The sequence below is a fragment of the Lissotriton helveticus genome, chromosome 7 (genome assembly GCF_964261635.1).
Source record: "Lissotriton helveticus chromosome 7, aLisHel1.1, whole genome shotgun sequence".
Taxonomy (NCBI): domain Eukaryota; kingdom Metazoa; phylum Chordata; class Amphibia; order Caudata; family Salamandridae; genus Lissotriton; species Lissotriton helveticus.
This window is the reverse complement of record NC_136068.1, coordinates 1,065,320,431-1,065,341,152: the sequence shown is the minus strand read 5'-3', so window position 1 is coordinate 1,065,341,152 and position 20,722 is coordinate 1,065,320,431. Positions and strand designations below refer to the sequence as shown.

Sequence of the window (20,722 nt, the reverse complement as noted above, 5' to 3'; positions counted from 1 at the left end):
TGAAAACCCATATGCACTCAATGTTACATAAATGTCAACCATCCCACTCCCTAGAGGCCTACAGGATACGGACCAATGCCTTTCGCAAGGCCAAATCAAACAAACACCACATAAACATAATCTCATTGCTTACATCCCACATCCAGAAACTAATGCGCAACATCAAACCCCTTCTCTCTACTCCTCGAAACATCACTACTTTGCAAATTCTACCTGGAAATTATTTTGCTTCTCAAGTACAACGTCCATTGGCTCAGTAACATCAATCACGCTGCTCTTGCTCCTAACCTCTATATGTACCTCTGGAAAGCCTTTATTAGCCGTCATATGTGAGGAACCAATTCCTCAGAAATTATTTTAAAAGTTGTGTGGCCCTGATGTATGCTTTTCTGGGCTACCTTCAATTTTCCTGCAGGGAACATACAAATTAGGCAAGTCCAATAGGTGCTCGTTCGTTTACATCGATGTTTGACGTCAAGCCACCCATAATGTAACCCCCTTCTCAGTGAAAGTTGTTGCTATACCATCCTCCCAGGCTTAAAGGTAACTGCTAGTGCAAGCAACGATTACTAGATATGCCTTTTAAACTGCACCACTGTTGGGAGTTCGTCTATTACATATAGTGAAAAATCGATTCAGCCCCCTCCCTATAAATGAAAAAACTTGCCTTCCCCATTGATGTGTCATGTGAGGAAGCGGTGTGAGGCATGTATATGCTATGGGTAACCAGGTTTCACTTGACCTAACAAAATCATGGTAGCCAATCTGACGAGAACCAGCAATGACCGGAGTAACAAAGACCGCTCGAGTCGCAGTTAAGCCTCAAACCTACAATCCCGTTATGCATAAAAATGGGTAAAGCTCTTGGAAAATATCAATACCAACCAGTAGACTTTATAGTAGATGCCGGACTAATACACACTCAAGGACTGCGAGACTAGAAATCAATAGAGCTTAACTGGCTTTTGAACTTTACTGAATTTTGTACAAACCCGACACCAGTAGTTGGGGCTTAGTAGGATCATCATCTCTGAACCAACTTCACGGAGTGTGACCCTTGTCCTTTTGTCTGCCTTTTCCTGAATTAACTATATTTTGGTGCTGAGAATTCTACAGCTGAGGCTTCAGCTCAGCCCACTGAGCGGTCTATCCTCTGACCCAAAGTCAAATCCAATTAAATAAAAGAAGAGACATAGTAGAGCAAGAACATTGAGTAAGCTAACTAGTAAAAGATCGGACAAGTTTCGAAGTTGCCTCAGACAAAGTAAACAGAACAAAAGGATAACAATGAACATAGGGTCTATGTTCAAGAAATCTAGCTCTACTGGAGGAGAAGCTGCACGAACATTCAAGAGCCAATTATGGTGCTTTCTGTAGTAGGTTTTTTGTGTGCCTCTTATTTTTAGTTGCTCTTTGTAAATACAAGTTATAGCACTGTTTAGACTTTAAAGACAGACAATGGTACTTACTGTACTACATAATCAGAGTTTCTAACCCCTGCAAAATCCTAGAGTAAACCTTGACTGCTCACCCTCGCTAAGGATAGTCAAGTGCCCGAAAGGGAGTGTCATATTATCTACTTGGGATACCAGTAAGGAACAGTATTCACTTAAGATAATGGCTGGTAAGCAGCCACCGTCACAAGGCGCAAAGAAAGGCCTCACATTGTAGAGCAAGTAGTTAGGGTCACTAGATTCTGGACTTCATAAGACACCGATCAGAACTTAATAAGGTCCAGGACAGTTAAATTAAAGGATCAATTAGCATGCTGAATACCAAGGTGTGAGATGGGTTCACGCAGAGGAGCCTGCAGCTACCAGCACATAAGGTAAATTGTTACAAGTTTCTATCAGGAAATTCTTCTTTATACAGCTCTGTAAACTAAAGTTCTATCCGTCTTTGAAGTTACAGCACTCACTCGATATTGGTGCGTGAGCACTATTTACTGTGTCAGTCTATATGTAAGTTCCCTACCACCTCCTTCACTGATCATGCTCACCACACTGCCAGAAATCTTGGGCACTTCTCAATGTGTCCAAGTACATTACGTTAGCCAATGAATCCATCACCAAAACTCCCCAGACAAAAAAAAAAAAAGCAAAAAACTTTGAAATTGCTAAAACTTAATTATGTGGGCTCACATTTGCAGGGGATCATGGACATTCAGGGACAAGAAGAATGAATTGCCTGTATCACCCTAGCCAACGAGTTATAATCATTGTCTTGCCATGACCTGGACACACAACCCCTGCAAAAAAACACATGTGGTGCAATCTGGAAACGGCACCCTGGTCGGAACTACTTAGAGATGTATTGATTGCAACAATTGTACAGGAACTCGGAAGGGATTCCAGCACAGCCGATCAAGGACAACACATCCTTGACTTTTACAGAGTCACAACAAACTATCTTTGCCCTTTTGATATACAAATACAGCAAAGCCAGAATTCCTATAGCGTTCTTATGGTAGAAAGCTCCTACGCACTCTTCGCCTTTGAAACCAACTATTAGCATGGACTAAATTTTGCTCTTGATCGTCTTAATGCTATTTAGTAATTATTGCTCTGCGAATAAACTGGAGATAAATGTCAACAAAATAATTTTAATGATGGTCGGAGACAAATTCCCAATGATGGGAGTTGGAATATGCTTCACACAAAACCAAAGTTGGACACCACACATCATTAAAATATAGTTTTTACTCCCCAAATCTCAGAGCGTTATTATAGTATCACTTCATCTCTGGGGCCCATCGCACATAGCATTAAGCACACAGGAACACAGTAATCTAGCAGCCCCTTTAGGAAGAAAAACGTTGTGGTTGAGTTGCTCCTCCACTTTAATTACCACTTTAATTAAGGTTGACGATGTATTTTACACAGTTTGGTTTGAGAGCCTAAAAGGACTTGCCTGGTGTCACTGAGATTTTAGCCTGGGTGTAGTAGCCGTAGCGCTTAAATGTGTTGGCTGTGCTTGCGGTAAAAAGCTGATGACTGAGAGAGGCCTTTCTCTCAGAATTCAGCTCATTGATGAACAAGAAGAATTATTCATTCTTACTGTGGCAGTTCCATATTAAAGCACTGTATGAGGCCATTAAGATGACAGAATGTGGGAGAATTCTTATAAGGAAGGCTGTTTGGTTAAACATGTCACTGGTCCTTTGTTAAAGCTTGAGTAATTGCTAGGATAACCCCTGGGAGAGTGGCGTTCAGAATCTTGTGTTAAGGAGTTGCTGGAGCACTGTGACATAATTATCTATAAAAACAAATACAAGAGAAAAAGCATTTTTATCTCTGGATGAGGTTTGGCACACCACGTCTTGATTAGAGAGCAGGAAATGGAGCAATGTAACCAGAAATCTCTTAATTTTAATTGTATTGTGATTGAAAGTTCGAGGGACAATGTCTAATTGCCTGAACTGTTTGATCTTTCTAGACCTGCTAGTAGAAGCCAGTTTTTAATGAGAGAAGGACAAGATCTCTGGCCTCAAAAGTGTGCAGTAATTGCAAGGATCCAAACACCTGATCAACTATGAGAGCTTAGGGAATCAAAATGTATGAAATAAAGATTTTCTAAAAATCATCTGGTGCTCCTGGGTCAAAAAACACTACGCTGACACTTCTATGATTGGCAGCTTTTCATATATCTTAACCTTACTGCTGTGGAAGAGGTGTGGCGCAGCGGCCAGGGTGCCTGACTCTGCTCCACGGGGTTCACGGTTCGATCCCCGGTGCCGGCGGAAGGTTAGCCCAGCACCATGTGACTCTGGGCAATAGCTCGCTTAATCTTCCCGACGGCCATCAGCGCCGGGACACCACTTCGGAGGTAGCTGTGCAATTTACAAATACTGGTATTTCATATACTTCCTATTTAATTCATTATAAAGAGCTAGTAAGCCAGGATTAAAAGTGGTTTGATTTAAAATACTGTCGATTTGTTTAGGAAGTACATTTTTGTAACCTGCTATGATTACATCCATACAATTAAACTGTACTGGTCTGACTATCATATGCATGAACTGGATACGTATGCTATTCATGGGAAGTCGAACAAAGGCCTTTGCAGTTAGGCATAACCAGGGACTTGCGCTCTAGATCAAACTTCACACAAATGCCTATATGAATAATGCGGCTTGAGCGGGCTGCTATGTACCTGAAGTACACTGGAATTGTGAGCAGGTAATGTATGATCTGGAGCACCTCCACATCATCAGATTTAGCTAGTGACGATTGCAAGATTGCTCCAGTTCAGGTGGAAGTATGCTCTTGAATGCAAGTGCTTCAAAAATCACAAGCTATCCTAGACGGTAAAGCATCTTCACCCCGCATGCTGTCACAATGCGGTCGTTACAACAAAGTCAATCCACTCAGGGGCCCCTAACGACCCTTGTCCCCACCACATCTTCAATAGAGCCACCGACACCATCGCACCCATGCTCCGTCACACCATTAACTGCTCCCTGGCGACCTCCTCGTATCCCGGTGACTGGAAACACACAGAGGTCAACCCCCTTCTGAAGAAACCCTCGGTGGACCCCACTGACCTCAAATACTACAGACCCATCTCCCTGCTCCTGTTCCCAGCGAAAGTCATCGAGAAAGCCATCAACAGCCAACTCGCCACATTCATCGAAGAGCACAACATTCTCGACTCCTCTCAATCCGGCTTCAGAAAAATCCACAGTACCGAAACCCCCCTCCTCGCTGCAATAGAAGACATCTACACCTTACTGGACAAAGGAGAAACAGTAGCCCTCATCCTCCTCGACCTCTCAGCGGCGTTCGACACAGTCTCTCACCGCACCCTAGTATGCAGACTCCACGATGCAGGAATACAGGACAAGGCCCTCGACTGGATCCGTTCCTTCCTCTCCGGCAGAACGCAGCGGGTCAACTCCCCCCCTTTCCTCTCGGACCCTACACTTACCAACTGCGGAGTCCCCCAGGGCTCCTACCTCAGCCAGACGCTCTTCAACGTCTACATGGCTCCGCTCGCCCCCATCGTCAGACCCTACGGGCTCAACATTGTATCGTACGCATACGACACCAAACTCATCCTCTCCCTATCCAACGAACCCAACACCGCCAGACACAACTTTCGAGAAGGCATGGAAGCTATCGCCAAATGGATGAAAAACAGCTGCCTACAACTAAACACCAACAAAACAGAAGTACTCATCATGGGCCCAAACCCTGATGCCTGGAGTGACACCTGCTGGCCCCGCCCTACAAAGCCCGCCAACCCCCACGGACCACGAACACAACCTGGGTAGAATACTGGACCACCAGATCAACTCCGTCTCGTCTTCCTGCTTCCACACCCTCCGCCTCCTTCGTAAGACCTTTAAATAGATCCCCCTTGAACACAGAAAGACAGTCACTCGTGCCCTGGTCACCAGCAGACTCGACTACGGCAACGCACTCTACACTGGAATAAACAAAAACATCACCCGCAAGCTACAGAACATCCAGAACGCTGCCGCAAGGCTGATCCTCAACCTGCCAAAACACTGCCACATCTCCCAGCACCTGCGCACACTCCACTGGCTTCCCGTCGAGGCGAGAATCACCTTCAAGATACTCACCTACGTACACAAGGCCCTCCAAGGCACCGGACCAGCATACCTGAGCAGCCGACCCAAATTCCACGCATCCCAAAGGACCCTACGATCAGCCTAGCTCTCCTACGCCGATGTCCCCAGCACCAGAAAGACCAGATTGGGAGGCGCTCCTTCTTTCTCGCGGCCAAAGCTTGGAACGCCCTTCCGCTCCACCTCAGACAGACATCGCTCCCCATCTTTGCAAGAAACCTCAAAACTTTTGCTCTTCGACAGACCCCCTCCTTGATGGATTGGATATCGCATCCTCCCCCCCTAGCGCCTTGAAACCCTCACGGATGAGTAACCGCGCTTAACAAACCCCTCATTGATTGATGCAGAGCAATATTACACTTCAGGATCAGGTATACAACATGATTAGTCTCAAAATATTGAGAAAGGCGAAGATGAACGTAGGAAGTGACGGATGAGGTCCAATTAAACAATGGGCAATGCATGGAACTTGTGACATGAATGGAGGACCACAACAGTGAGCTATGGTACGTGGCAGATCGCTCTATGTGCAATAACATGAAATTAACTGGCTTTGCAAAGAATTATGAGAAAATTAAAAGGTGGCCCTATGTGGAAGGGCTTATGAGAGAGCTGTTCAAGAATTGTCCAGATACAGAACATCTGGTTGTGCAGCTAGCTCACAGGACTCTGCTGCAAAGGGCACTCTCGAATGCTTCATGCAGGCCGATCATGATTTGCATTCTTTGGCTAGGGACAAAAAAAAGTTGTGAGTTGCTGCAATAGAAGTGGAAAGGGCGAGTTGTGAAATCAAGAGGCTTTCTTTTGCGCTCCATACTGAATTTTAAACAAGGTGGACACGAGGGATACATTGATGTGTTGGATATAACAAATGAGGATGAATTATGTCACTGTTGAAAGAGTGCTATTAAAGGGGGGTTGAAATAGGGTGCGGATCCTTCTACAATCAAGAACCGGCACTGGGGAACTGGAATAGTATACATGTGTGATATTGGTGTCAACATTTAAGGTGTTGCAACATATTAGGCATGTCGCATATGCACTAAATTGCACATTTATATTGAGATCACAGGGATAAGAGAAACCAGGAAGGTGGTTGCAAGACTAACTATGGCTTCCCTCCGCTGGCATTCATATTGGCTTGTTTATATAGGTACAGCTATTCAAAGGATGATCATCCACCCAAATAAAAGTACCATTCATGCTCGGACTCTATAAGTGGGTACTTGTGGTGTGTGAAAATAGTATCCGCAAATAGTTATTTTGACTGGATTCATCCAAAATAAGAAATGAGCAGACATAAAGCCAACATGTATTAAGTTTGGGGCATGGCAGGTCGCACTGTGTTAAAGATACGACATTAATAGGTTTGTTGAAAAGCAAAGGGAGCCCGGTACTTAAAACAAGAAAATGTAAATATCACGTTTCCGCAGGAAACAAATCTGACTGGATGAATCATATGAAGTCCATGAGGAAACTAGAAGTGGAGTATTGTATCTCTTATACCCAGTCATGAAGAAGGGACTGTACCTTTGTAACTAAACAGCATCAAATACTCGAGAGGCCCATCGTACTGAGACACGAGTCACGTCTGGTAACTAACTCTTCCCGCAAGGTGCTCCATTCTTAACGAGCACACGAACTGAACAACAACACATTGTTTTGAAGAGCTGACATGAAAGGTAAAGAATCCGAGCAAGTAAAAATTGAGGGAGTAATTGTAAACAAATATAAGATACTATGCTAGTCGAGCCTACTACTGGAAACCTATTAATAGTAGTAGGTAGAAGCCTGAAAGCCTGGGGTCTGCTTCAGGAATCAGGGGTAGAATTTAACCTGGCACGAGGTATTAATGAGGTATGAAATATCAATACTCCTACTATTCTCGGGAAGCGAGAGAACAGAAAAGCTGTATTCAAGGTTGCTATTTCTTTAAGTAGACACAGTTAAAGGGGCCAGAGAGAACACAAAAGTCAGTCATATTTTTATATGCATTTGAGGCTGATGACACCTTTTCAACATGTCTGGGATGCATTTAGGATATGGATTTGTAGCAACGGAAGGTCTATAGAAATAGGAGAGTTGTCCGCAAACAGGGCATAAATGGTGAGAAAAGCGAGTTACTGGTCAGAAAGAAATAAAACATGAATTTCAATCCAATTACGGAACAAGATATGTGCGTAATTACCGAGTGTATGAGGCAAAGACCCATTACAGGCTGAGGAAAAGTGGGCAGGCGAGTGCACAGTACAATTACTGCACAACCAGTCAGTTTCGCCCTGACGCTTAGGTCTAGAAATGGATGCTTGCACTTGAAAGGGCCCCCCCGCCCGCATGGCGGCGCAGCGACCCCCCTCTCCCCTTGTCTCCCGGTGGTGGGGGCGTGACCTCCCGGCGTCCAGTGATGACGCGGGGGGTGCGCGCTGCACCACCGGCTGGCTGGCGCCCGACCCCTGACCCGGAAGGCGTTGTGCAGACTTCCGGGTCGGGGGGGGCGGGCGGCTAGGGGGCGTGGGGAGGGGGCGTGTCGCCCCCTCCCCGCGATCCTAGGATAAAGGAGGGGGGAGCGCTCAGGTGGCCCCTTGTCGCCTGGAAGCTCCCCCACACTGGTCGTGCCCCGCGCTCGGGGCCTCCTAATTTTGTTTTTTGTTTCCCCTTGCAGGTTCTTCGGCAGGTGAGACTGGAGCGACGCTTGAGAACAGTGGAAGAGTGGTCGCGTGGCCGATTCACGAACGAGAACCGTCCGTTTTGGCTCCGCACGGCAAGAAAGTACTTGGAGGATGTAGCCGGTGCAGTGCTTCCAGGTGGCCGAGAGCTGGCATGTGGGAGCTAAGCAACTTGGTCAGGGACGGAGGATTGAGGTATTGTGAGGAGCGCTGGGGGGCACGGGGGTTTAAAGGCTGAGCTCGCGTTGGGCAGACTGTGCCGTGGTTTCGTCTGGTTTCGGCTGGAACGCATGTGGGGCACACAGCGCCATGTATCGTTGCATTTGTCCTGATAAACAGCGGTATAGCAGCGTGCACCGAGTCGGGGTTAGGAGCGCTGGGTGGCCCGGTGGTGAGGCTAATTTAGCACCCGAGGAGCATTTTGTTTTTATGTTAAGTCACGATGGCCGAGTGGTCTAAGGCGCTGCATTCAGGTCAGAGTCTCCTTTGGAGGCGTGGGTGCAGATCCCACTTCTGACAATCCTGGGTATAGCTACTTTTAAGGTACCGGGTGCGAGTTTCGGCTAAGACGCTGAACATATTGTGATACGAGTCACTTCATCTCCTCGTGCTTTGCCTAGCTTAACAAGACAATGTGTTCTCATATAATACAACTGGTGCTGTAGAGGTAAACAGTCTAATCTGAAGGCAAGCACGGGCAGTAAGCTGCTTGGGGCATAACACGGAGGTTTTGTGGCAGCAGGGCAATAGTTCTGGGTGACAGTGCTGGGTTAATTTAATTGTCAGCCTTGCTTCAAGTTTAGCGTTAGACCTGTGTTCGTCGAGTCGGGCGTTTGAAGAGTCAGCAGGGAAGCTCATTAGCTACTGCAAGTAAAGCAGGGTCGACCAGGGCAAGCCTTGGATGGGAGACCGCAAGTGATTGACGCACTACAAATAGGATTTGAAGCCTGTTAGGGGGGTGAAATCGTATGCCCAGGGCATAAGTACTGGTCATAGCTCTCCTGTGACGGGGATTGTGAATACCATTGATGGTATGCTGTGCCCATGGTGGTGGGTTCTGTTAAGAAGACTCGGCAGGCTTGGTAACAAAATCACAACAGGTTCTATCCCCATAGTGAGCACACTTTGCGCTATTCTCTGGTATTAGGCGAGGGGCGAAAGATAACTACTGGGATTGCCTGTTGAGCATGTATACATTATAGCGTATTACTATCTGAAGCTGCACAGTTGGTGTCTGCATTTACTTACGCTCTTGGTGCCTATGTTGCGATGGTATTAATTTGAAAGCCTATCATACATTAACAGATAGATATGCAATTCTTATCATCAAATGCCCAACGAGCGTGTTTGGCATTTACACACAGTGTTTTGGTATTAAGCTAACACATTTACCAATGGTCATAGGTAAGGTATTTAATAGCGACATTTGTCACGATTACCTCTCGTAACTTAACGTCTGCTTTTGTAATATGTTCTCGTGGAAGGTTCTCATCATGTATCATTACTGTTCTTATCGTGAGGCGCTCCGACGCCTTCGGGTAAAGTCCGCGCTATATGTAAAGGCATAAATAAAGACACTGCGATTCCACGCGCAATGCTGCCCGGGGTAGGATCACTTTAGGGCATACAGCTGGCCTAAAAAGCAGATATTTAAGATGGAGGGTATTACCACATAGGACTCCACTTTTCCATTGCTCATTTTGGGCAAGGCTTCGTAGGTAGCAATTTTAAACGCTGCACAGACTGGCATGATTTAATGAAGATGTACGGAGGCAATCATAACAGGTGGTGAGATTCGTTCGTGATACAATAGATTGGATTAAACTGGCTATGCTGCCATCTAGTGAGCCAATAACGTCACCACTCGTAAAGCACATCTTTCACATGCGTGATGTGGTCCCTGGCATGGGCCCGGGATATTAACTCCTAACATTTGGAGATGAGTGGTGCACAGTACTGGTGTTCGGTTTAGGCAAAGGTACATTAAATATTACATAGTGTCTCATTTCTCTAATGAATAAGAATGGTAAACTTGGCTAGCCACTACACGGTCCGTGCTTGAAACAAAACACGAACTTCCTGCTCAGCAGAGGAGTATCCATTTTCTTGATTCATAATTGCTCCTCAGTGAGGTTTCTGTTCATACATTAGTGGGTAATGATAATCAATATAGACTCACCTTTGCATTCCGGTCAGACATACTGCCTTTGTATTAGTGGCATGGTTTCCCACACGGTCCTGGCGGGTACCCAGATGGGAAATTAAAATGTATTATAATGCGACACAACTAGCGGGCGGGGTGTGTCATGAAATATTCTGTTTAGAATTTTTTTAAGTAAGAGTGATGAAGCGAGGCAGCAATTTCACACCCTTGTGTGGCCTTTGCATAGGTTCTTTCGACTATTTTAGAGGGGCAAGGCAAGTTGTTTTTGAAATAAAATGGATACCCCACCAGTTTAATTTAGTTGTTCGTTACAACAGGGCTCCTTTCTCATTACATATATATTATTTTCTGATGCTAAAAGAGGCATGTCCATTATTGCACAGGTTGGCCCAAATTCACTATCATTCATGCAGTGCAGCATGTCAAGCCCAGCGCCGGTGGGGGCAATGGGTGTGGCTAATTGTTGTGGCCGCCTGACTAGGACCCAAGCCCAATTTTTTCTATTCTGACAAATTAAGCACTGGATCTAACTAGCGTTACCCAGTAGAAAGCCCTGATACACTATTCAAGTGTGCGTGCTGCAGTATGCGATGCTCCCGTTGGCATATAAATTTGATCTGTACAGTGCCGCCACCCATGGCGGGTAGGACTGCACTCTCCCTTCCAAGCCAAATATAAACATTTGATCATGGGAGAGAGAGCCAGGTGTGAAATAGGATCTAGGCAGCACTTTACCTCTGGATAGGTTTTGTGTAGATCTGAACTGGGTGCTCCTTCGGGAAGGGAGGGAGCTATACTTCTATGAGGGCACTAACGAGTCGAATAAATCTAGAGTGCCACTAATGTTGAGAGTGCTCTATACGGGGGCTGCTGCCCACCTAAACTTGAGAACTAGCCAAAATTCACGGCCTTTTTTATGGCGTGTTCTCTGCAGCATGTTTATTTCAGTTTGTTTACACTTAAATTGGGGGGGCTCCCGTGGGTAGGGGCGGAGATGTACCTCTTAAGTGATCTAATAAGGTGAGGAAACGTAGTGTGCCGCTGATGTTGGGAATGCTCTACATGGGAGCCGCTGTCCAGCTAAACTGTCAAACTACCCACATATGTCTGTTTCTTTTATAGCATAATTCTTGCAGCACGTTATTTCTTGTCCCTAAAGTTTGTGTTATCATAGAGGACAGGTCTTGTGTACACGTACACTGGGTGCTACCTTGGGTAGGGACAGAGTTCTACCTCTCTGAGGGCTTTAACGAGGGCAGCTTGGCTTGGAGTGTATTTTACCGAAAGCCAAAGCAAAATGTCGTACCGGGAGGGATACCGGGATTGATAGTTATAAGCAATATTGGAAACTTCTCTAGGCTAACCACGTTCTGTGCAACTCAAACCAGAAAACCAAACAAGGGACTGGAGGATTTCAATTAGAAGACGAATAGTACCGTGGCCTAGCGAGGTATTCAATTCGGGAAAGCAGGGATACGTAAAAGACTCTTGTTTCATTGATTATTAGGGGGGAGTCCGAAATACAGTGTGATACTGTTGCTGAGAGTACCATGTACGGGAGCCGCTTTCCAAAACGGACATGGTAAGTGAGGGCAGGGGTAGGCAAGCGAGGCTATGCCATTAGGAAACCCTTGTCTATATCCCACGCACTTTGCAGGTGCAATGATAGGATTAGTTCCCTTAGTAGGGTGCCTGCTTTTAATCTCTGGGACGATGTTGGGAAGAGGAATAGGGACTTCGGTTCACCAGTAGATTCCTGCACGTGCTGCGGCGGAATTATTTGTAACCATGAATGCGCTGTGTCACCGCACTTCACACTGTGTCCAATTTTAATGAAGGTCATATTGCTGGGCACCCTCTCCCTAACACTAATTCACATCCCACATGGGACACAGACTGATGCTAGGTGAAACGCTGGCAGTTGGAAGTGTTAATGGGAATGCATCTGGCACTAGTTTTAGCCAGGACCTAGCATGTGAGGGCAATGTAATACAGGCATGTGTACTGTAGTTATTGCAGGAGGCCAGATAACACTAATGGTTGGTGTGTGTCTTTTTTTTCCATTTATCTATGGCCGGGTCCTTGGCGGGGACTTGGGGAGTGTCTACGCCGCAACAACCGTAACAGGTGGACAGCCAAAGGGACGCAGACGTCAGCTTCTCAAACCTGTCAAGCGGGGGAGGAATTCGCCAAGGAACTACAACAGCTCAACACAAGCGGAAAGAGGATCAGCAGACATTGGTGACTGGGATTGTGGGCCGCTCTTTTGTGAAGCGCGCTAAACATAATTTTCTTGCAGGTGAATGTAGGTAAAGGGCGGAGCGAAAGGGGTTTTTCTGTTCCTTCTTTTGTAAGGGGGGGGCTTATGCCCCAGCCAGTTCAGTATTTAGTTTCGGGAACCTTATCTCAGCAACCCCCCCCCCTCACCCCCCCCCCGTCAGTGGGGATACTTCACCTGGGGGAGAATGATTTAGCCAACTAGGCGGGCGCATCCTTATAGAGGACATCATCTCCATGGCAGGGTGGGTGGCCATGTCGAGTGGCACGGTAGGTTGGTCGCAACTTATACCTCGGTGGCAGTGGCGAGGGGGGGGGGGGGGACTCAGTCAGGGCGTGGGATCATTCGGTGAAGAGGATCAACACGCAATTGGACAAATTACTTCGAGCCCCCCGGTTGCAGACGATCCCTCATGGGTGCATTTTGGGGTGAACATTCCTAGCTACGAGACTGGGTATACTTAACCGAGGCAGGGAACATCCTGTGATCTAATAACATAGTGCCATGGCTAGAGGGATTTGCGAGGCGATCATGACCTTTCTAGGAGTAGGAAGGGGGAGGCCAGATCGTCGGTCAACAATTCTGGCCTGTGGCGGTAAGGTCATGACCGGTGAGCAGCTATTTTAAGGTCTGAGGGGGCGGCATCATCCTTTGGAGGTGTCCGCCCAGGGGGAGGGGTCACTGGCCCCTCCCAGATCTTCAGGGGCAGGTATAACTGGTGCTGCAAAGGGGCGCGGGTAGGAGAGTCACGCTGTCCTTATGGCTGGTAGCCACCCCGCGCGTACTCATGACGTCAGCGAATGGCGCGAGTAAGGGCCCTCCTTCAGTGGGTAAATGGAGTTCACGGCGTGGACCGAGTAATTAATGGGCTCGGCTGCGCATGCGCACCTGCAGTAAGGGCGCAGCTAGTAGGACCTGACACCGGTTAGGACCTCGCCATATGGCCAGTAATGTTAGTATGCAAAAATTTCAGAGGAGGATGTTAGATTCGGTTAGGAAACAAGCTGTATTAGAATCTTGTTAAGGTTAGCATATCATGCTTGTTGATATGGTTGTATCTAATGTCCCTGAATAATTTTGCATAAAACTTTATCTTTTGTTTAATAATTTTATTATTTTGTATCTTAATAAATACGGCCGGGGGGTCTTGCGATCCCCCGCCTTCCAAAGACAATCATGTTTCGTGTCAGTGTGTCCTGGGTTAATGGGGGTCCACAGGGAGGGGGGCGGTAGCCGTCGCTGACCATGTCAGGAAGGAGGTTTACCAGCACTTCTTGGAAAAGTTGGTCCCTCATCTTGTTCCTCCTTATAGAGAAGCACTCGGTGGAGGGTTGAAGCCCCAGTCTATAAGGAAGTAGTAAGATACTACAGGAGTAAGACCCATAAACCAGTTTGGGACCCTTTTTCCTTGCAAGTAATGCCTTTGGCATACATGTTTAATTTTCTATATATTGATAACTTTTGGGATATTGTTTGTTCGTTTTATCCAGCCTATGAGGAGCACTCTTACATGTGTGTGTTGCCAAAACCTGAGAAAGATTTGCGCAGATGTGCCTATAATGGACCATTATCTCTCCTGACCTGCAATACAAAGATACTTGCCAAGTTTCTGGTTGAAAATTGCAAAAAACACAGTTGATTGACAGAATGTAGAACAATGTCATACATTCACCCCAGTACAAGGATCTGGGCCTAAATCAATCTTTTTTTGCACTCCACACCACCCTGGGTTAGACACTGGCTATATGCAAATCAGCTCTGACCCTGTGCCTCATGGGAACAGTCCAGTCCGAACTACCAAGCCACGTCTTTCCCAGACCGGAATCAAGCATCCAAGGACCGGTTTCTGGCTATCAGCCTTCATCAGCCTGGATAGCTTGACTCCAGTGGTGTGGAGAGCCTGGGACTCACGTCTGAGCATACCCAGCCCACTCGGGGTGAAAATTGCAAAAAACACAGTTGATGGACAGAATGTAGAACAATGTCATACATTCACCCCAGTACAAGGATCTGGGCCTAAATCCATCTTTTGTTGTTGTTGTTGTTTTTGCATTTGTCACCCCGAGTGGGATGGGTATGCTCAGACGTGAGTCCCATGCTCTCCACACCACTGGAGTCAAGCTATCCAGGCTGATGAAGGCTGATAGCCAGAAACCGGTCCTTGGATGCTTGATTCCGGTCCAGGAAAGACATGGCTTGGCAGTTCGGACTGGACTGTTCCCATGAGGCACAGGGTCGAGGCTGATTTGCATATAGCCATGTCTGACCTGGGGTGGTGTGGAGTGCAAAAAAACGATGGATTTAGGCCCAGATCTCTGTACTGGGGTGAATGTATGACATTGTTCTGCATTCTGTCCATCAATAATTGTTTTTGCATTTGTCACCCCGAGTGGGATGGGTATGCTCAGACGTGAGTCCCATGCTCTCCACACCACTGGAGTCAAGCTATCCAGGCTGATGAAGGCTGATAGCCAGAAACCGGTCCTTGGATGCTTGATTCCGGTCCAGGAAAGACATGGCTTGGCAGTTCGGACTGGACTGTTCCCATGAGGCACAGGGTCGAGGCTGATTTGCATATAGCCATGTCTGACCTGGGGTGGTGTGGAGTGCAAAAAAACGATGGATTTAGGCCCAGATCTCTGTACTGGGGTGAATGTATGACATTGTTCTGCATTCTGTCCATCAATTGTTGTTTTTGCAAGTTTCTGGTTAGCAGCCTGTAGGAGAGGTCCCATCTTTGGTTCACCCAGACAAGAGGTAATTCGTACTGGCCAGGAGCCCAACATGGATCCTCAGAAGTACACATCTTATAAAAAGATTACAAGGAGGTAGTTCTATAGCTTGAAATGTGGAAACTATGCGTGTCTGCCTTTACCCTCACATATTAGGCTCTGGAGCAGATGGAGCATTACTGGGTGTCACAAAGAGCTGAATGAATTAATTGTCCTACAGATGTGTTGGTTGAATGTAACTTAGAGACCAAATCTTTTTAAAGAGTTTTAATGCAGTACATTCAAACAAAGAATTCCTTGCACTAATTCTCCCACAAGTCCTTTCCCTACCGGCATTAACATTGTGATAGGCTTCTGAAATGGATAATCTAATTATTCTGATCCAATTTTAGAAGAAAAGGAGCGTACAAAAGTCCATCCTTGATTTGTCTTCCCAAAATCCAAAGAATAATGCTGCTCATTTCCTTAATTATCATCAGTCCATTATAAAACATAACGGCTACGGTTGGTGGATTATAGCGGTATAGTCCTGGTCCCTGTTCACACTGTAGATCTTGAACTTGATGCCGAAATAAGGCAATTTGGACTCATGGAACTGAATGGAGTCTGGCGTTATATCTGCATAGAGGCATTGTCAATGATCTAAGGTGGATGGGAGGGTGATAGGTCGGTAGGCAATGTGCAGATTTATGTGGTCAAAGAATGGGGGGGTAATGGGTCCAGATCCTTAGCAACCCTGCGTCGATAGAGCATATATGGTGTGGTTCACTTGTTCTTGACAATGGGAGACCCTTTCCCCATTGGTACTGAGCTTCAGATGTGCCAGAACAAGTCAAAGTAGTCACTCTTTTTATGGAAAAAATTAAGATTTATTGCTTTCTTAAATAGTGTTGTGATGCTTGACACTTTTCATGTACAGCAGAGACGTATCATAGATCAGCGAAACAAATAGAAACATTCAACAGCCAACACATGTTTCGCTACCTTACACTGGCCTTCTGGCATAGTATGGGCTATTATCATGGTAGTAGGTAAAGATAGAATCCTTTATTAAATGCTGCGGATTTTCAAAATCTCCTGAAAAAAGTCCGTCTGCTAGCGCTTAGTCTGGATCAATTGTCTCTGCTGTGCATGACTCAGAATCTTCAAAAGAGTCGAGCAACACAACACTATTTAGGAAAACAATACATTTGAATTTTTTCCATAATTAGAGTGACTACTTAGACTTGTGCAGGTTTATGTGTTATTATTGTTCATGGGATTTTCTATAATAATGTCTTGTATACGTATACGGGCCACATCGGTCCCGATTTATGGCAAAAACCCAATAAAATTTGTTGTGCAAAAGGAGATGGGCAATAAATCGTCATTTAAATGGGCACCTGCAGTGCAGGCAAAATAAATAGCAGCTTTTCTCAAGCTATTATGAAAAACTAATATTTAAAAAAATCTATTTGAAAGAGCTTTGTGACCGAAGGGAAAATAACTATTTTTAAGCAATGTGAGCAATGTGTTGAAGCTTTGTACAGTTACTCAAAGTGAAGTGGCCTATAGGCAATATGGGCTAACCCATTGCTCCATGCAGTCTGCTGTGGTGAGCAGAAGCAAAATGTGAATGACAGTTCAACAGACTAAAGGATAAATCCCGCTGACAAAAAGCCCAACTATGTAGGTACCTTATGCATGATTTTATTTTTTTAAAGCAATAGTCTGATGAGACAGCAAAACTTGTCTCTAAGACCAGACCTAAAAATGCACACCAGGGCAGTTTCCTACTATGTGTATTGCAAAAGTGCTTTCCAGACATGCACATCTAGTAATTTTTCTCCTCTTTAAACCATCATGTCACCTCATAGTGCTTGTAGTTCTCTGCATTGCATTAGTTTGAGCATTGCATTACGCAAAGCTTTTATAATCTGTGTGAACTGAAGTGTGAGAAGTCTGGAACACTGATCAAGAGTGTCAGTCCTTCCGTTATACTGGTCTTGTAGTTTGTGTATCCATAGACTAGATCGTGGTAGTTCTGGACATTTGTGCATGCTGTCTCAGGCATGTCAGCAACACTCTTTGTCTTTAGGTGATGGTGGTGGTCAGGAGGGTGTCCAGCTGGGAGACTCCACAATTTGAAATGCAGGCGCAATAGGAGAGCAAGCCTTCGCATTGGTCAACCCTTTGGGAGAAGCAACGTCAGAAGAGCAAAAGGCTGGCCCTGAGAAGCCAGAGTCTCCAGGTTCCCCACACCTTCCACCAAGACTGTGGGGGCAGATTTGTCTCCTTCCACCTAGAGAGTGGTAGCAATACTGGACAGTACAAAATAGGAGAACGAAAACAAAAGGCGGCCATTGCACATCTAAACGGACTGCTGTCTCCTTTCCCATACCTTATACACTGACTCTCCACAAATGCTTTAAGAATGCTCCAGTACGGGGCGCTAGAGGGCGCCAGGCAAGGTGGCCGCACATATGTGAGGCTCCGCCAGATCGGATCGACATCCTTTAATTATCCTGGTTAATCCGCCCTGGTGAAGGGCCAAGTGTTGCGGCCAACTACGGAGTACTGCTGGGTGCCCGATCGGCGCCGGTAATCTAGCTGACTGGACTGTCCCAGGAGCTGAAAGCGGCAAGCGAGCTGCCGGCTGGGGATCCGCCATTGTGAAGATCGAGAACAGAGGCTGTTCCCGGGGACTGCGGCGGTGCGGGACCTAGGAAACTGCAGCTGTGGTGACTGCCTGCAGATCGAGCGTTGCCTTGGTGTCTTGGACTGCCGGAGAGGAGCGGCTGGCCAGCGGTGGTGATTGCGAGACGGCAGGGCTCGGTCCGACTTCCGCCGGTTGTGGTGAGTGGGGTGGCGGCCTGGGATAGCCCGAGGCTGCAGAGGTGGCACTGGGCCGCACTAGGCCGCGCCGCGCAAACTGTGGCTGGTGGGGGCGGGGCGGGTCGGAGAGAGCCGACGGAGGGAGCGCTGGATCGCGGAGTGTACACGGCTTCCCCGGGGAGAGCGTTCTATGTGACATACTGATTGAAAGACGCTTGCTGCACTGCCTAATGCGAGCTGAGGGGCTGAGGTGCGAATGACGACCCCTACTGCATACACGCGATCAAGCTGCAATTGAGTGGGCCATTTTTTTTTAAAGATTGGTGGGCCTTGTGCGCCTCGCGCACGCTGTAAGAATAGGTGAGACCACAGGACACGGACGCAGCGGCCTGGAGATATACCTTTGGCGCCTTAGAAGAAAAGACTGGGCCTGTGCTGCCTGCGCTTCACAGCGGGGTACACGACAGAGACGACTCTAAGCGCACTATCTCCTTTGGACTCTGGGGTTCTGTATAATACTGTGCTGCCACTGTATTGGGTGCTGCTGTGTGGGCTGCGTCATGGGCAGGACTGAAAGAAATCAGCCTAAGTTGGTGTTTGAAGCGAAAAAGGCCACCATGTCCACCACGCAGGATCCGCCGGTCTCCGACTCTGCTGGAGCAACGGGCGGCACGCCGAATTTGGAGGGGGTCCTTGTGGCTATGCAGAAAACATTGCAATCCATTGAAGGCACCATGGAGGCAGTTAATCACAGATTGGACCACATGGCCACCCAATTTGATAGACAAAATGAGCGGATGGGGGAGGTGGAACAGAGGGTGTCTGCCACGAAGGAAGGCTTGACCACAGTGACTACGAAAGTGTTTAACATGGAGCGCGTCCTGGCAGTTATACAGGCCAAGAACGAGGAGTTGGAAGGGAGGTCCAGACGCAACAACATCCGCGTCACGGGCCTGCCAGAGTCCACAAATGTTGGTCGCATGGAAGACTTCATGGAGCAGCTGATCACTGACATTTTTGGAGCCGAACAACTTTCTCGTGTGTTCATAGTGGAACGAGCGCACCGTTCTCTTGCTAAGAGACCGGTGTCCAGGGCGGCACCGCGACCAGTTATCGCCCGGATATTGAATTATAAGGACAGGGACGTGATCCTTCGGCTGGCGCGAGAAAAGGGCACCATAGACTGGCAAGGCAGTAAACTGGAGTTCTATCCCGACTTTACTGTGGCGGTGCAAACGGCGAGAAAAGAATTTCAGGCTGTGAAACAACTACTTAGGGCGGAGGACGTTCCGTATGCAATGCTATATCCCGCCAGACTCCGGATTGGTCCACCGCCCGATAATAAAATCTTCACCTCGTCCAAGGCAGCTATGGATTATGCGAAAAAGCAAAAGAAAAGGAAAAGGGACGCAAATGCGGCGCAGAACAGGGAGGAAGAAATTCTGGAAGAGGCTGAGTGATCGGATGTCTCTGGATGGCACAGACATTGCCCTTTGTCTAGTATGCTGCGGCGTAGATGAACACATGGATGAACACTGATCTTTTGTTCTTGAGTTTGGATGTTGTGGACTACGTGGTTGCTGTTTGCAGGCGGGGACCGGACTGGAAGAGGGCGCTGGGATGGCCCTTTGTACACTGATTAAGGGGATATAGCGTTTGAATAACCGGTTACTGTATTTGCTTGAGGTGCTCTATGACGCTTACCCTCTGGAATAGGACTGGGTGTGTGTCACTCTGGCTCCTTTGTTAGAGGGGTGGAACGTGGGTAAGGTCACTGTTAGATATTGAGTTGTTATGATTGCTGTTGGGTGGCTACGAATGGCTACTGAGACTATTACCGGATTTACAGCTGTTATCTTGCATTTTGTAATATGGGCCGGGGGGCTTGGTCCACTGGGGCGGAGATCTGACTGACTACTCCGATCCTCTTCTACTACACTTGTTAGTGGAAGTCGGGCACCTCTACGCCCCCACTTATGGGAGTTCCCCACGATGTGCTCCGAATAGGGGTTTTGGTTGGGAGGTTGGGGAGTCGGGGATGGCTTTGGCAGGTTGGGGGAGCTGAAGTGGGTGGGGGGAGGATGGGAGAAGTTCAAAGGTTTCAGATGGATACGTTGTCATGTGAGTGTGTGTGCGACGGGGAGGGCTGGGATTTCGCGATGAGGGATGATGCCACGTGATACTCTATGGATGATGATCATAATTCACTGTTTGCTGGGTTGCTACTGGATTGGCATTTACCGTTGGGGGGTGGGCTCCATGTGCAGGCTGATGGATTATAGAATGTACGGACCTTATGGCTGAGAGTGGGAAGCTCTGTTGGATAACATGGAATGTGCGAGGTCTGAATAGGCCGCAGAAATCTAGACAAATGCTGTCCTTTCTGTCTAAACATGGGGCGCAGGTGGTCTTTCTTCAGGAGACACACCTCCGGGGGAAAGCAATTGAAGCCGTGGCTAAGCAATGGGCGGGAGTGCG

At 47.1% G+C, this 20,722-nt stretch overlaps 1 protein-coding gene across 3 annotated transcripts in view; it reads right to left on the bottom strand.

The window, feature by feature from the left end:
- The window catches only part of ENGASE (endo-beta-N-acetylglucosaminidase), a 225,859-nt gene that overhangs the window by 92,319 nt on the left and 112,818 nt on the right, over positions 1–20,722 (bottom strand). The window lies entirely within an intron of this gene.